Genomic DNA, 16,861 nt, shown 5'->3' on the forward strand with positions numbered 1-16,861 from the left:
AGTGGAGGATGGCCCAAGTGCTTGGGCCCTGCACCCCATGGGAGACCAGGAGAAGCACCTGGCTCCTGCCTTTGGATCAGCGCGGTGCGCCGGCTGCAGAGCACTGGCCGCAGCAGCCATTGGAGGGTGAACCAACGGTAAAGGAAGACCTTTCTCTCTGTCTCTCTCTCTCACTGTCCACTCTGTCTGTCAAAAAAAAAAAAATACAGTGTTCTTCCTTAGGAATGCATATATCTGGGTCTGAGCTGCACACTGGTGTTTGGCTTGAGTTTCTACCATCCACGTGATACGCTAACTCTCCATCTAAGAAACCAACGTGGGGATAGGCATTGTGCACAGTGGGCTAAGCGGCCACATGCAAGGCCAGCATCCCATACAAGTGTTGGTTCAAGTCCCAGCTGTTCCACTTCTGATCCAGCTCCTTGCAAATGTACCTGGGAAGCAGCAGAACATGGATCAAAAGATAATTATGTTTCGAAAGTGACTGTCAGAGAACTAAACAAGAGTTCGGTTTAAATTTTATCTTTAGCTGAAAATTCCTTCAAGTATTCATTCTTTCAATATGCATCCAGCAAGTTTGCATGCTGAGCATGCTTGGTAAATCAAACTATAAATAACTGTAATAAATGTCATATGTAAATTGATCTATTTTCAAGGTTTCTGAGTCCAACAGAGGATCTGAATAATTTTTTGAATGGCTGACAAATACTTTTTCAGCTTTCACATTTGGATTTCTCCCAAACAAATGAGCAAATTTTCCAAAGACTTCATGTACAATTCTCTATTAGATTAAAAGTGGACATTAGAAAATTCACTTCTTAAAAATAGTAATTAGTGAAGAAGGTCAAGAGCCATAAAATTTGTGGTTTGCGATGGGTGTATGATCCCTACACTCATGGAGCTTTATTCCAGTGATACAGGAAGATGCATGATGGAGCGGGCACTTAGTAAGTTAGGATGCTGGTTAAGAAGCCCATGTCCCAGGTTGGAGTACTGGGGCTTGATGCCCGGCTCAGCTCTGCTTTCTGGTGATGTAGACCCTGTAAAGAAGCAGCGACAGTCCACCCACATGGGAGACCTGGATTGGGTTCCTGGTTCTTGGCTTTGGCCTCGCCCAGTCTCAGCTATAGTAGGCAGCTTATTCACTTTCTCTCTTTTCCCCTGTCTCCCTCTCAAATAAATAAAAATTTTAAAAAAAATAGAATGCATGATAGTAACAGTAAAAGAATAACCAGTAGGAAATAGGCATAGCCAGGCCCCTGACTTGTAATGGCACCATTGTTATTATTATTATTATTATTATTATGCCATTTTGGCATAAAATTCACAGTTAGGATGCAAGTCAAAGGCCTCCCAAGCAGTCGTGTATACTCTTCTCATAATTTCTAGAGTAACTTCATGAAAACAAGTCAAATCTGAAAAATGTTTCTGCAATATTAAGATAACTGGACTTCCTCATAACACTGCGTCAGTCCCCATGTCACGTCAAGACTAATTGCTGGACAGAGATAAAGCTCTGGCCAAAAAAGAACCCAGCCTGAAGAAATATATAGGTCAGGAGATAAAAGCCAGCAACCTCAGAGAAAAATCCAGAGAGGTCCCTTCTAGGTCTCTATCTCCCCCGACACACACACCGCACCCCCGCCAATACACACACACCCTGCACAATTCAAGCCAGGACAAAGAGACCTTCAAATTCCAAGGGCAGAAACCACAAAGCAGCAGCTGTCTTGGCTGACTGGGACACTGTCTGGAGCACAGCTTGCTCCTCACAAAAAAACACAACTGGACGCATGAGGTCACACCCCACATGGGCTTTGCTCATCTTAGCACTTAATTCTCTTTCCTCTGTTTCGTGGGCAGAGTCACTGAAGCGGATAAGAATTTCAATCTAACAATCGTCTTGGCCGGAAGTGAAAGTAAGATTGCAAACTCTAAATGAAGTCTATACATTGTATCACATGAAGACACAGTCATTATGCCAAGACCCTCAGCTACCCACACACTCAGCCCTTGAAGTAGCCCAACCTCACCTGCAGGGGAAGAGGTAAACACACAAATCAAGCAATGCCCATGAAATCTCTTTATTCCCTCCTCTTTCTTTACAGCCACTAGGCTTACAGCTACCAATTGAGTAAGGATTTTTAACCATAAGACCACAACAAAAACCAGCCTCATTCCCGAGTACCAGGCAGGAGCTTGATCATCAACCATTCCTTGGGGATCTCTAGAACTTAATTGCACCAAGTGTGGGGAGCAACCCGGACTAGACTAAGTTACTGGAATTAAGACTTATTCTATGCATCTGCTCTCCCACAATATGGCGCTGAGAAGGGAGGAAACAGCTTCTATACAGCTGCCTCCAGTTCAACCAATAAACAGCAGGACCTGCTCCTGATTGGAGGAGAGCAGCGTACTCTGCATGTGGGTAGCAGAGTTGGGATTGGCGGAAGAGGACTATAAAGGAGGAGAGAGACAACATGCACCAGGAACATCTAAGGGGAACACCTGTGCAGCCCCCGAGAGAGCCGGCCGGCGGTGTGCCACTCCCCTGCGGAAGTGGGGAATGTGGCAGGGAGGTGGAAGGGACAGTAGCCAACCCGGGAAGAACCAGCAGCAAACCCGGGGAGGGCCGAGCAGACAGAAGAACAACGCAGGGTCCTGTGTCGTTCCTCCACGAAGACGGGGAGCGACACCAAGGAGTTCAGTCTCTTGCATCCGCTCACCATTCTACTCGTGAATGAGGCTTTTCTTGCAAGAGAAGGTAGGGGAACCACGAGCAAGTCAGTCTGGGGCTGGAGACCTTGGGTGCACAATGCAGAGAGTGACAAGTCCTCTGGGGCACCTGCAAGAGAGAGGCCTATGCATGCAGTTTCTTTTGCAAGCATTCTCCTTTTAAAATCAAATCCTAGAAATGTCACTTCAGAAGCCAGAAGACATTATAAGATGTCTCATGGTTCTGTCAATCTGGGAAACATTAAGGGGAATATCTTATTTAGAGCTGCATTATAGGCATTTAAAATGACAGAAGCAGGGCTTCTTATCCTAAGAAACTTAAATATGCCCCACATATGCAAACTGTCTAGTAAGCTTAATTAACACTTCTCTGTTAAGCCAAGACTCTCCAAGGTTCTTGAGGGAAAAGTCATCATTTCCAACAAATCATCCTTGAATCAATTCTGGCTTTTCTAATCCTTTAACTGTTTTGAGTAATCAAGCATTGCATTTGTGATATCATAACCCAGATCAGACCCCAAATAGAAGACTTCTCATGTGGTGTCTTTACCATTAGTATAGCATTCCACCTTCATCACCTTCAATGAGCTGAGGTGGGGCACGGTCTCCCCATCAAAGGTCAATTCCACTGCACTTCACACACTGAAGTCTTGGGGGCACACAGTCTTCTCAGGTTTGCTGGATTAAAGTATGCATGCTAAAACAGACAAGCAAAATCTGAGAGCTGGGAGAATCAAAAGTCATAGCCCCCCCCCCAGTGGAAGCCCAGAGAGGGACCCCACATCCCATGGGTAGGGCAAGAGCTGACAGCAGCACCTGGATTTCAGATTCAAGTCAACAGACAAGAGTCATTTCTGTGCATCGTGCTCCTCACCGCTGTAGGATTAGAGTCTCAGGACACTGACATACCAACTGGAGGAAAACGTCGCATGCTAGTCAGCTTTGGCCAGAACTGCTTATACGGAATGCTTCTACAGCTTTTTCCATAGAGTCCAGAACTCTCCACTTTGCCCAAGCCCAGTGTGAAGCCACTGCCCTAGGTCATAGGGAAAGTAATGAGTTTTGGCTCGACCTCTCCACTCTGTTTTTCTTTAAAGTCGTTTGACTCAGTGATTTCTAGAATTCCAACCAAAAATCTGCTTCTTACCTAACTCCCCCTTCAATGAGAAAATGTGATTTGGGTTGACTCCCTTGAGCTGCCTATGTGATTATTTCTTTGTTTGAGTGGCAGAAAGACCAAGACAGAGAGAGAGAACTCCCATCTGCTGGTATACCCCCCACAAATGTCTGCAATGGCTGGGGCTGTCCAGGGGCCAGGAGCTCAGTTCAGGTCTCCCTTACAGGTGGAAGGAACCCAGTTGCTAAAGTCATCACCTACTGCCTCCCAGGACCTGCATTAGCAGTGAGCTGGAGTCAGGAGTCAGAGCTAGGGTACTCTGATGTAGGAGGTGAGCACTGATCCAAATTTATGTTCTAAAAGCTTCCTCCCACTGTTTTCTCTGGAACTATATGGTCCAAAGTGGTGGCAATAGACACACGTGCTATGTAAAGTTAAATGTTAATTACAATAAGATTTAAAGTTCAGCCCCTCAAGCCATGGCCTGCATTGCCAGCATCCTATATGGGTGCTGGTTCGAGTCCTGGCTCCACTTCTGATCCAGCTCCCTGCTAATGTACCTGGGAAAGAGGACGGCCCAAGTCCTTGGGCCCCTGCACCCATGTGGCAGACCTGGGAGAAGCTCCTGGCTCCTGGCGTCAGCCTAGGAGCTGCCATTTGGGGACTGAACCAGCAGATGGGAGATCTTTCTTTCTGTGTCTCTCCTCACTCTCTGTAACTCTGTCTTTCAAATAAATAAATCTTAAAATAAGTAAAGTTCAGTCCCTCCGTCACGTTAGCCACATGTCATTGCTCACTACCCACGTGTGTCCGTAACTGCACGTCAGCTCAGACGGAGCCTGAGTGTCCACCTAGCAGTGTTGTTCTGGGAGCTGCAGTTTCGTTCCCAGCTGCACTGAAGGCCTTCATCCTCTCCAACCCTGCAGCTCTGAACCCAGCCCTGCCACAGTGAGCCCCCATTAAGTCTGCGTTTCATGTGTAGAGGAGGACTTAGCAACCTCACCCAGATTTTCTTTAAATTATTTTAATTTTCATGTTCATTTTTTAACAGATTCAACATGCTTTGTAAATATAATTGTAAGAACATAATGACATTCCCTCCCTCCCTCCCTCCCTCCTTCTCTCCCTCCCTCCCTCTCTCCCTCCCTCTCTCCCTCCCCACCCACTTCCTCCTCCCTTTCTTTTTCTTCACTTTTGAGATAATGTATTTTAAATTCACTTTACAGTAAAAAAGCGTAATAACTTCAAGAACAAGAAGTTGAACAAATAAAAAGCCAAAAAGATCCTAGTTTAGTGGGAATATAGACAATGGCTAGAAACAGTAATTGAATGGGGAAAAAATGACCATCTCACCTGTATACAGTGAATTTTAAAGTAATCATGGATCATTAAAACTATAGTAGTATAACATTCTTAACCATTGGTTTCACAAAGGTATAATTAACCCAGACATTTTTAATGTTTTATTTTGAGATAATCCTCAATTCAGATGCCACTGTAAGAAACTATTTAGAAAGGTCACACGTTCTCTTTACCCTGTTTCCCTCAGTGGCTACATCTCATATAAATACAGTACAGTACCACAACCAGGAAACAATTGATATAATCCATTGATATAATATAATTGATATAATCCATTGGTAAAATCCATGATATAATATAATTGATGTAATCCATGACTTCCTTCGGACTTCACTAGCTTTACTTGCACTCGGCTTGTGTCTGTATGCGTGTGAGCCTCTGCATACACGGTTCCATGCAGTTCCGTTACATGTGCACATACACGGGCCAGCAGCACAGTCAAGATTCAGATCTGAAGGCCAGCGTTATGGCCCAGCAGGTTAAACTGCTGCCTGCAATGCCGGCATCCCACATCAGAGCACCAGTTCAAGTCCCAGGTGCTCCACTTCTGATCCAGCTCCCTATTAAAGCACCTGGGAAAGCAGCAGACGATGGCCCAAGTGCTCGGGCCCCTGCTACACATTCGGGAACGTGGTTGCAGTTCTAGGCTCCTGGCTGTGGTCGGACCCAGCCCCAGCCCCAGCCCCAGCCCCAGCAGCCATTTGGGGAGTGAACCAGCACCTGAAAGATCGGTTTCTCTGTCTCTGTCTCTCCCTCTCTGTCACTCTGCCTTTCAAATAAATCTTTAAAAAAAAAGATTCAGAACAGCTCCATAACAAGAACATTTTCTGCTACCATTTTATAATACAACCATCTCCCTTCCTAGCTCCTAGCTCCCACTAATCTGTTTTCCATCTCTGTAATTTTGTCATTTCAAGAATGCTATATAAATGGAATTACACAGTATTTAACATGTTAACACTGACCTTTTTCCACTCAGTGCAATCCTTGAGAACCATCCGGGATGCTGACTGTATCAGTAGCTCATTCCTTTTTATTGCTGGACAGCATTTCACAGTATGGACAGCACCACAGTTTGCTTAACCAGTTACCCCTGAAGACATCTGGGCTGCTTCCAGTTTTCAACAACTAAACATAAAACGTTTACGAGCATTTTGTGCACGGTTTGTGTGTGAACACAGTTTTCACTCCACTGAGATAAATGCACAAAAGTACAAACTCCAGATCATATGGCAAATACAGGTCTCATTTTTCAAGACACCACCATGCAGTTTTCCAGAGCGGCTGTCTGGTCTACTCCCCACCTGCAACACAGCGTGGATCCATTTCCCCACTCCTCATCAGCACTTGGCACTGGCATTTCTGCCATTTGGTAGGTGGGCGCTGATATCTGTTAGTGGTTTTGGTTTGCATGTTCTAATGACTAATGATGCTGATCATCTTTTCCATGTGCTTATCTGCCATCTGTGGAGCCTGTGCAGTGACTTCTGTTATGCCTTTTGCCCATTTTCTAATTGGATTCTGTGTGCTTTTACTGCCAATTTTTGAGTCTGTATGCATTGTGGATACTAGTACTTTGTAAGATATATGATTTACAAATATGTTTTCCCATATAGTAGCTTGTCTTTTCATCCTCTTCATATAGACTCTTTCACAGGACAAAGTCTGCAATTCATACGAGGTCTGAGTTGTCCATTTTTCTCTGTATGGATCATGATTTTGGTGTCAAGTCTATTAAATCCTTACTCTTCCCTAGATCCCAAAGAGTTTCTCAATTTTTTTTTCCTAAATTTGCATTTTACAGGGAAGTCTATGATCCCTTTTGAGTCAACATTTGTGTAAAGTATAAGGTTTAGGTCAGGTTCATTTGTTTTGTTTGTAGATGTCCAATTGCTCCAGTTCCATGTGCTTAGAAGACTTACTCTCCACCAAAGAACTGCTGCTGCATCTTTGTCAAAATTTTTCTGGGCAGAAAATGTTACAGAGATCTGCTGCAGAACAATGTCAATGTAGTTAGCACTATTGAGCTGGTGATGAAAATTATCAATTTATTTTTTTTTTTTTTGACAGGCAGAGTGGACAGTGAGAGAGAGAGACAGAGAGAAAGGTCTTCCTTTGCCGTTGGTTCACCCTCCAATGGCCGCCGCGGCCGGCGCGCTGCAGCCGGCGCACCGCGCTGATCCGATGGCAGGAGCCAGGAGCCAGGTGCTTTTCCTGGTCTCCCATGGGGTGCAGGGCCCAAGCACCTGGGCCATCCTCCACTGCACTCCCTGGCCACAGCAGAGGGCTGGCCTGGAAGAGGAGCAACTGGGACAGAATCGGGTGCCCCGACCGGGACTAGAACCCGGTGTGCTGGCGCCGCTAGGCGGAGGATTAGCCTAGTGAGCCGCGGCGCCGGCGAAAATGATCAATTTTATGCTATGTGTTTTTAGCACAATTGAATTTTCAAAAATGAAAACCAGTTGAGCATATTTGGGTCAATCTAATTCTTTTTTTTTAACTTTTATTTAATGAATATAGATTTCCAAAGTACAGCTTATGGATTACATTGGCTTCCCCCTCCCCATGACTTCCCTCCCACCCACAACCCTCCCCTTTCCCGCTCTCTCTCCCCTTCCATTCTTATCAAGATTCATTTTCAATTTTCTTTGTATACAGAAGATCAGTTTAGTATACATTAAGTAAAGTTTGCACCCACATAGAAACACAAAGTGAAAAATACTGTTTGAGTACTCGTTATAGCATTAAATCTCAATGTACAGCATATTAAGGACAGAGATCCTACATGAGGAGTAAGTGCACAGTGACTCCTGTTGTTGACTTTACAAATTGACACTCCTGTTTATGGTATCAGTAATCTCCCTATGCTCCAGTCATGAGTTTCCAAGGTTATGGAAGCCTTTTGAGTTCACCGACTCTTATCTTATTTAGACAAGGTCATAGTCAAAGTGGAAGTTCTCTCCTACCTTCAGAGAAAGGTACCTCCTTCTTTGAAGACCTGTTCTTTCCACTGGGATCTCACTCACAGAGATCTTTCATTTAGGTTTTTTTTGTTTGTTTTGTTTTGTTTTGTTTTGTTTTGTTTTGTTTTGTTTGCCAGAGTGTCTTGGCTTTCCATGCCTGAAATACTCTCATGGGCTTTTCAGCCGGATCCGAATGCCTTTAGGGCTGATTCTGAGGCCAGAGTGCTGTTTAGGACATCCGCCTTTCTATGAGTCTGCTGTGTATCTCGCTTCCCATGTTGGATCACTCTCCCCTTTATTTATTTTATCAGTTAGTATTAGCAGGCACTAGACTTGTTTATGTGATCCCTTTGACTCTTAGTCCTTTCATTATGATCAATTGTGAACAGAAATTGATCACTTGGACTAGTGAGATGGCATTAGTACATGCCACCTTGATGGGATTGTAATTCTAAGTCCTCTCTTCTGTTCCAATTATATATGTGCCTATTGTCTGCCTCTATCACACTGCCTTGATTATAGTTGATGCTCCATATCTGTTAAAGATTAGTTGACTCTTCCCATTTTATTCTTATTTTCAACAGTATTTTAGCTACCTTAGATCCTGTGCAGACATTTTTATTATTATTTTATTCTTTAAAGAAAACTTTAAAAGAACATATTTCACAGAAGAAAAACCTGAGGCATTCATCTCTACTCATCCCAAACTGACTCAGCAAATACATGATCATTTAGGAAGCATCTCTACATTAGCACATTACACACAAGATCACACTTATTCTTCACAAAACCTACACACTACGTGTTATCCTATTTCTACATCTAAAGTAACTGAGCAACAGATACACACACAATTGATAAGTGGGAGAGCCCAGACATGAGTACGGTTCTATTTGATTGGTGCCCAGGATTTCCATGGTACCATTCATTCCATACAAGCTCATATTCTCTATCATCGGCTGGATCATCTCCGCTAGTCTCAGTGATTCAAAGGTGCAAAGCATAGCTCTGATTTCAAGTGTTTTCAATTACTTCCAGCTGTCTTAGCCTGTGACTTTTAGGCTAATCAAGGCACAATGCTTTTTTCCATTTTCCCTTTATTAAAATATCCTCTCACCTCAGTCTTTTATTTTCCAATAAAGACCAACCACTGAATCCACCCAAATTTCTCAGTCTGAAAGATCATAATCACTCTCCCTTATAAAAACTACTGTTAACTCTCAACTAGTTTTAGTCCCACTTTATACTATTGCACTCAGTGGTAGAAGAGGGTAAAGATGGACATAGCTACTACAGATTAAAGACTTGGGGTAAATGGCTTTGATCTTCAACTGAGAGTATCTTTACTGTTTGACACAGGCCCGCTGGGAGCTGGAGTACTCCCAGTAGTAACGTCAACTTGGCACCTGCACAGTGGAGGGGCTACTTTGCAACAAGTCTAGCTTTTCATGAGATGAATTCTGATCCTCAACACATATGCAAGGATCCAGCACAACAGTGCAATGCGGTACGTGCAATTTATTTTTTTTTTAAAGACAGAGTTACAGAGAGGCAGAGAGGCGGGGAGGGGGGGATCAGTCTTCCATATTGCTGGTTCACTCCCCAAATGGTTGCAATGGCTGGAGCTAGGCCGATCCAAAGCCAGGAGCCAGGAGCTTCTTCCAGATCTCCCATATGGGTGCAGAGGTCCAAGCACTTGAGCCCTCTTCTAGTGCTTTCCCAGACCATAGCAGAGAGCTGGATAGGTAGTGGAGCAGCCAGGACTCAAACCGGCGCCCATATGGGAGATCAGCACTCAGGTGCTGGCTTTACCTGCTATGGCACAGCGCCAGTCCCTGCATTTTATTATTGTATGATTTTAGAGCATTAAACAGGAGAGAGAAAAGCAACACGGGATTGTCCATCCCATGACAAGCAGATTCGTTTATTCATACTGATTAGGGTTCTCCTCTGGGTAGTAAAATTTCTTGGATTCCTATAAGGTTAAGGAAAGTTTGGTTTTTCATTGTCTATCAAAAACTGTTAGTGTCTAAGAGTGGGATTTCATACGTATGGTAATTTCCTGCAATAAAAGGAAAGTTCCAGAGTAAATTCACTAGAGGTAAATCACATAAAAGTGCTTTAAAGGGCTTTATCCAAATACTGTGCAAGCCAGCAGGCTTCCAGAATAGAGAGCATCAGCCCCTGACCTTGAGGATCTCATGTTATCAAATAACTAGGAAAGTTCTAAAATAAAGGTTTGGACAAAGCTCCTTCAGGGCCTGGAGAAAGTAAGATTTTACTCCATCAGGAGAGGTCAGAGAAAGCCTTACAGAAAACTTCAGACTTGAGTTAGCTTCACAGGATCTAAAGCCATAAAGTCAAGAAGACAGCAATTTAGAAAAAAATGAATTCCTTAGTGAGAAGTCTAATATCAAAATGCTTTGTCCATATGACTATCTGTCAGTTTATTCATCTGCAAAACTAGGCTGACAACATCAACTCCCTTCACATAAAGATTGTAAGGGACGGGGCTGGCGCTGTGGCACGGCAGGTTAAGCCACCATCTGCAGTGCCAGCATCTCATATGGGTACCCATTCAAGTCCTGGCTGCTCCACTTCTGATCCAGCTCCTTGTTTATGTGCCTAGGAAAGCAGCAGAACATGGCCCAAGTCCTTGGGCCCCTGCACCCACGTGGGAGACGAAGAAGAAACTCCTGGCTCCTGGCTTCGTATGGGCTCAGCCATTGCAGCCATTTGGGGAATGAACCAGTGGATGGAAGATATCACGCTCGCTCGCTCGCTCGCTCTCTCTCTCTGCTTCTCTCTCTGTGTGTGTAACTGCCTTTCAAATAAATGAATCTTTAAGAAAAGATTGTAAGGGACAACTGGGCTCCTGAAGTGGGAAACATTGCCAAATCAAGAGTCAACCTCCAGCTCCACACTCCCCAAAGTGCCCCACTATGGGGGGCTGCACCCCACAGCAGGGGCTGAGATCACAGGTTTCCCCCAGACAAGCACCCTCCTCCTCTGACAACTACCACATCTACCACAACTACCAAACAGCGCAAGTCCGTGAAGATGCTTAGGAAATGTTTTAAGTGGAGAGCATGTCTGATAGACAGATCCCCACTTACAAGGAGTCTGGAAAAAGCTAACGGAAAGTAAGTATTATGAAAAGATTGTGCTTGTATTTCAAAACTTCTTACACCAAATAAACTTACCTTTTAATTCTATTTTCCACGAATTTTCCAAAATGCCTTCTTATATGTCACAAGACAAAGACAGAGACATAGAAAATTCAACTAAATGCAAAAGCAAGCTGACACTTGTTAGTAAGAGTGTAGCCTGTCTCAGTGTGATACCAAAAGGAATATAAAAAGCTTTCAGTCCTACTCACTAACTTTTTTACCCCAAAACCTGAAAGACCCCTATAGAGTTTAAGCCCTTCTCATATGGAAAAAAAAACGCATATTTAAACACTACGGTGCCAATAAGATGTAAGCTGTACTCCCAGGGCATACTCCAGGTTTGCTCAGTTATCGTCAGAAGTTCGCTTGGGAGAAGTGACATTTGCCAAAGATGGCCTCAGAGCTGAGCTCTCTACCACCTCTGAGTCACTAAGACCATAAGAGAGCTCCTCGGCCACAGTGGAGTGAGGTTAAGCACTCCTCTTGCCTATATTGCAGGCATGGCACAGAGGTTGTTCGTGAACCAACCATATAATACGCACCTTCCCAGGAAACATCCTGAAAAGTTGTGCTCAGATCTTGGTAGAAAACAAGCCCTGAGAGGCCAGCGCTGTGGTGCAGCAGAGTAAGCCATATCCGTGAAGCCAGCACCCTGTGTCAGCACTGGTTTGAGCCCTGGCTGCTCCACTTCCATTCCAGCTCCCTGATAATGCAGCCGGGAAAGAAGCGGAAGATAGCCCAAGTGCTTCAGCCCCCGCAACCCTCATGGGAAACCCAGATGGAATTCCTGGCTCCTGGCTTCCATGTGGTCCAGCCCCGACCACTACGGCCACTTAGAGAACCAGCAGAAAGAAGATCTCGTTCTCTTTCTCTCTCAGCCTCTCTCTGAAAAACAAACTCCTAATCTCCTAAGAAACAGCTAAGTTTTTATTTTATGGACACCATGACTACTGTTACTCATCCTATTTGCCCCTTTGCTTTGGCTACCAGGAGCACACCTTCAGCTGTAATTGTCTTAAAGTCATAACACAGGACCTAAGCACACATTTGGTGTTTATTTTTTGCCCTCACTTTTCCTTAACACTGACTTCATTGTTTGCATTTTATCCTTTATCCTCTTATACTATTTCCATAGGATCTAAAAAATAAAATCTCAGCCAAAAATAATAAAGGTTGACATAGATCTACCTACAATTTATGCAGCAAATGGCATCACCATAAACCATGGAAAACAGGTGTCCTGGAAGAGGAGGTTAATGATGGACCCCAGTGAGTCTGAGACCAGTGTCGATGTGCCAGGGTTACTCATCGAATCTTTGAGTTCCACTAAATGACTGGCTTTCACCATGCCTAGAAAAGCTTCCACCTGAGGTTTCTCAGATTGGTCTTAGAGACCAAGGATGGAAGGAGGAATTAGAGACACCCTTGAGGCAGTCTTGTCAGAAGTGGGGAACGTCCAGCCCGCAGGCCATAGAAGACCCACGAAATCATTTGCTCTGGCCCTGCCAAGGCAATTGCAAGCAGGATTAGAAAGTCAGTAAATCTTCAGCAGCCTAATTTTTAAGTGGCTCATTTGTTTTGGCCTGTGAATGACGTTGTAAATATCCAGCTGGCCCTTGGAGAGAAAACATTCCCCACCCTTGCAAGAATTGTTAAACACAGAGGCAAATGTGAGTCAGTGTCTACACCTCTCTCAGCTTATTTCATAAATGCATGCAAAATCATAAAATGACTATTCTTTTTGTTAACCTGCAGTGATAACTTGGTCCTTAACTTAGCTTGGTTTTCCTGAAAGCCGAGATAGAGACAAACGTGTATATGTGAATCCTTTATTGAGATACTTGATTCAAAGGAAATGGCGTAGCAGTCTCAGCAAAGCAGGCAAGGAGGAAGAACACCTACAGATCCGTATCTTCAAGTTCGTGTCCCCATAGGTCAAAGGCCGCTTGATCCTGAAAGACTATCTGACAAGCCATAGGAAACATGTTTTACTGAGATGCCTGCGTGCTCACGTTTACTGCAGCATTATAGACCATAGCCAAGATATGAAAGCAACCTCAGTATCCATCAATGGACGAGGAGACAAATCAAATGTGATCCAGCCACACCATAGAATATTACTCCGCCTTTAGAAAGGAGGAAATCCAGTCGTTTGTGATAACAGGGATGACCCTGAGAACATTCTGTTCAGTGAACTGAGCCAGGCATGGAAAGACCAGCACCGCGTGCTCTCACTGTGCCACCTCACAGAAGCAAGGTGGGCTGAGGAAGGGCCGGCAACGGGAGGTGTTGGTCAAAGGATGCAAAATGTCTGTTCAACAGGGAGAAGACGTTCAATAAACCTAGTGTGCGACGCGGTGATTATACTTAATAGCAATGCCTTATAGTCTTGAAAATTACAAAGAGAGCAGATTGAAGTGTTCTCACCACAAAAAATAAGCGTATGACATTAGATGTATGTTAAATTGCTTGAGTAAGCCAATCCACAATGTACTCTGCATATTTAAAAGCATATATCCTAAAACTGTGAGTGGAGGAAGAAAAATTTACTTACCAGTACCCAAAGCCCACTGATGAAAGTTCCCACCCCAGCGATTCCAGGTTATGCATGTGAGTCATCAGTGGGTTTCCATGGCATCCATGCAACACCATCAGCAGAAGCCACAGCATGGAACACTAAAGGAGGTGGTAACCAGCCAGACGCATCTGCAGGAAGCAGGTGAGAACCTGGCAGAACTGACTGTCCACCGTGTCTCTCCTTATTCAAGAGAACTTATTAAAAGCTAAGAAACAAAAGAACTATATTCTGTTATTCCTGATACATCTTTCAAGAGAAAGAAGAAAATGTCTGTATATGAAGCTTTGAAAGATTAAACATTAAATACTGAAGTTTCCATTAATTAGCACTTGGAGAAGAGCTGGAAGAGAAATACCTTGCAGTGTCTGATAGAAATCTTTACATGGAATGAATGGATAACACCACTGCAGGTGTCACAAGTGGTCAGGAGACTGAGTCGTCTAATCTGAAAGAGACAGGAGAAACCCTTTCATTGCCGATCTAAACATTGCATAGACCCAATACAGTGCTTAGTCTGTAGCTTTCAACAGAACAAGCTGAAAGACGTATATAGCAGCTGTTTGAATGGGAAATCAGTTCTCATACAAAGAATATTCAGAAACCTTGGCAGCCTGAGATGATCAGAAGATTTCAGTCTCTTGCTATTGCCACTAGAACTTGCAGCACAGACATTTAACACTAGCAACAGAAGGTAGTTGCAAGAATAAGCCAGGAGGTGTGAACAAGCCTCAAGGGCTTTTTTATACCTTCAGTGAATGAGTGACAGCTAAACGAGTCCCCTTGAAACAAAACACATTATTAAAGTACACAACACAAAATTAAGGTAGTGAAAATAAATAGCTTTGATGTCAGGAGAAATTTATCACAATCGTTCTATAAGGGCTATCTTCCTTTGCATCTAAATTTTATATTCATCATTCATAATTACTTTGCAAATTTTTATAAGTGAGTAGATTTCATGGGGGCTCTTACTCTGTTCCACATTAGGGAACTGTCTTGGACATTCCAGCAAGTAGGTGGCACAGCTATTAAAAGGGCCTCTGTGAGAAGAAACTGGGTTAATCAAGGTAAACCAGTCCCTTCCCTGCAGGAATTCCACTAGGCTGAGCACTGCCAGAGATCTAACAGTGCCTGCTCTCCCAAGCTGGTTCAAGGACACTGCATTGAACATGAGCATGTTACACACCAATGTGAGAAGCAGACCAACAGCCATGATCTAGCCCATGAAATCCTAGCGGTGTGCCTCGAGGCTACTCCAGGAGCAGAAGGAAGAGTGAGGGAAGACAAGCAGGTAGAGGTCCCTGAGGCCACAGAACTCTGAATCTTGCACTCTTGTTGCAGTCAAAGGAATCGTACGCCTATGTCTCCATATACTTAGATTCCAGGTAAGAATTCAGTGGTCTAAAAATTCAGCTATTTTTTTTAATTACAACATCTCATCTAGAATCAGCACACCAACACACAGAGAAGTCTAGGGCAGCAGCAGCTCTATAAATACAGTTGTGGAGCCAGGCTCATTCCTAAGATTGGCAAAGCAGTGGCCAAGGATACAGATGGAGGCCCCCAGATAAGGGCACTCCAAAGAGTTCATGGAAAAATGAAATGAAAAGGTGAGTTTATTTTGATTTAGAAAAAAGTAAAATCTGCGCACAGTTGTTTTAAATAACATATATTCTCCATAAACTTTCTGAAGACTCCTCATAATGTTTAAAAACTATATATCAGGCTAATGTTTAAACTATATATCAGGTTAACATCATTTTTTAAAAATGTACGTATTTATTGGAAGGCACAGTGACAGAGGAGATCTTCCATCCACCGATTCACTCTCCAAGTGACTGCAATGGCAAGGACAAATCCAGGCTGAAGCCAGGAGCCGGGAACTCCATCCAGGTCTCCCACTTGGGTGGCAGGGGACCCAAATAGTTGGGCCATCATCTGCTGCTTTTCCAGATGCATTAGGCAGCAGCTTAATTGGAAGTGGAGCAGCCAGAATTCCAACTGGCTCTCTAATGTAGGATGGCTCCATGGCAAACAGGGCTTAGCCCACCGTGCCACAATGCTGGCTTCCTCAAACTAACATCATCAATTAACATACCTGTACTTCTACTTTGATGAGTATACCTGAATTCTGAATCCCCAGACTCTGGAAAATCCATGCCTGAAGAGTGAACCTCTGCCCCTTCTCCTACTACCCCTGGGTTTATCACTGCACTGTGAGAGACACGGCACACACATCTGTAACCAGCTCAAGTCACACATCAAACCCCATCCACGGGCTTGAACAGTCAGCTCCTAGGCCACTTCTTGGCCTAGGTGTGCCCACACAGTCAACATGTCCTACCTGAAGGAGACAAGATCCAAGAAAGAGCCCACAAGACTTGGAGGTTGAGTTGCAGGGAATTCTGAGGCCTTATGTACCAGGAATCTGTTCTGGAAGTAATAAGAGTTCCAAGTGGTTATACTGCCTTGATCTCAAGGACTTCTCACTCCATGGGGAGGGCCAAGACAAAGGCAAGACTAGAGTGGGGCCCTTACAGCATGGGGTCAAGGGCAAGAAACCTTCCTGCTGGTATTTTAGGACAGTACTCATGGGAGCCCTACTACAAGGTATCAGGCAGGAAAGGACAGATGGCAAAGGCCTAGAGTGCCAGCTTGCAAAACCCAGCCTTGACCATGACAGCAAACCCTCTGAGCACTCTCTTCTGCTGAAGAAAACCAAATGATTTATATTTAACTTGCCAAGCAAGTCTCATAAGAAGATAAAATTCCATCCTCAGTTGATGGAATTTTTTACTTAGAAGAAAATTCCTAAATAGAGGAAATTGAGATCATATTCATTATCAGGTATTATCAAGGTTATGATCAACCCACTTTGTGGGAGTTAACCAGAGAAGATGTCAGAAAGACAGACTTTAAGCAAACATGGATTCAT

At 43.9% G+C, this 16,861-nt stretch overlaps 2 long non-coding RNA genes across 4 annotated transcripts in view; one reads left to right on the forward strand and one right to left on the reverse strand.

Moving 5' to 3' along the window:
• Nucleotides 1–2,454: 2,454 nt before the first annotated feature.
• On the forward strand, nucleotides 2,455–12,466 carry LOC149127862 (uncharacterized). Of its 3 annotated transcripts, XR_016229612.1 has the most exons (4): nucleotides 2,455–2,764; nucleotides 6,473–6,587; nucleotides 9,538–9,685; nucleotides 10,808–10,991. It is a non-coding gene; the product is annotated as an uncharacterized LOC149127862 (long non-coding RNA). The 3 variants fall into 3 exon arrangements; XR_016229611.1 differs by lacking the exons at nucleotides 6,473–6,587; nucleotides 10,808–10,991 and adding an exon at nucleotides 12,048–12,466; XR_016229610.1 differs by lacking the exon at nucleotides 6,473–6,587.
• A 1,815-nt stretch (nucleotides 12,467–14,281) lies between these two features.
• LOC149127863 (uncharacterized) overlaps nucleotides 14,282–16,861 on the reverse strand; it is a 29,144-nt gene continuing 26,564 nt past the window's right edge. The window contains exons 2-3 of the long non-coding RNA XR_016230002.1: nucleotides 16,271–16,354; nucleotides 14,282–14,371 (exon numbers count right to left, since the gene is read on the reverse strand). This is a non-coding gene — a long non-coding RNA (uncharacterized LOC149127863). The remainder of the gene's footprint in view (nucleotides 14,372–16,270; nucleotides 16,355–16,861) is intronic.

This window comes from Oryctolagus cuniculus, chromosome 2, assembly GCF_051225735.1.
Source record: "Oryctolagus cuniculus isolate XC-2025 breed Fujian yellow rabbit chromosome 2, ASM5122573v1, whole genome shotgun sequence".
Taxonomy (NCBI): Eukaryota; Metazoa; Chordata; class Mammalia; order Lagomorpha; family Leporidae; genus Oryctolagus; species Oryctolagus cuniculus.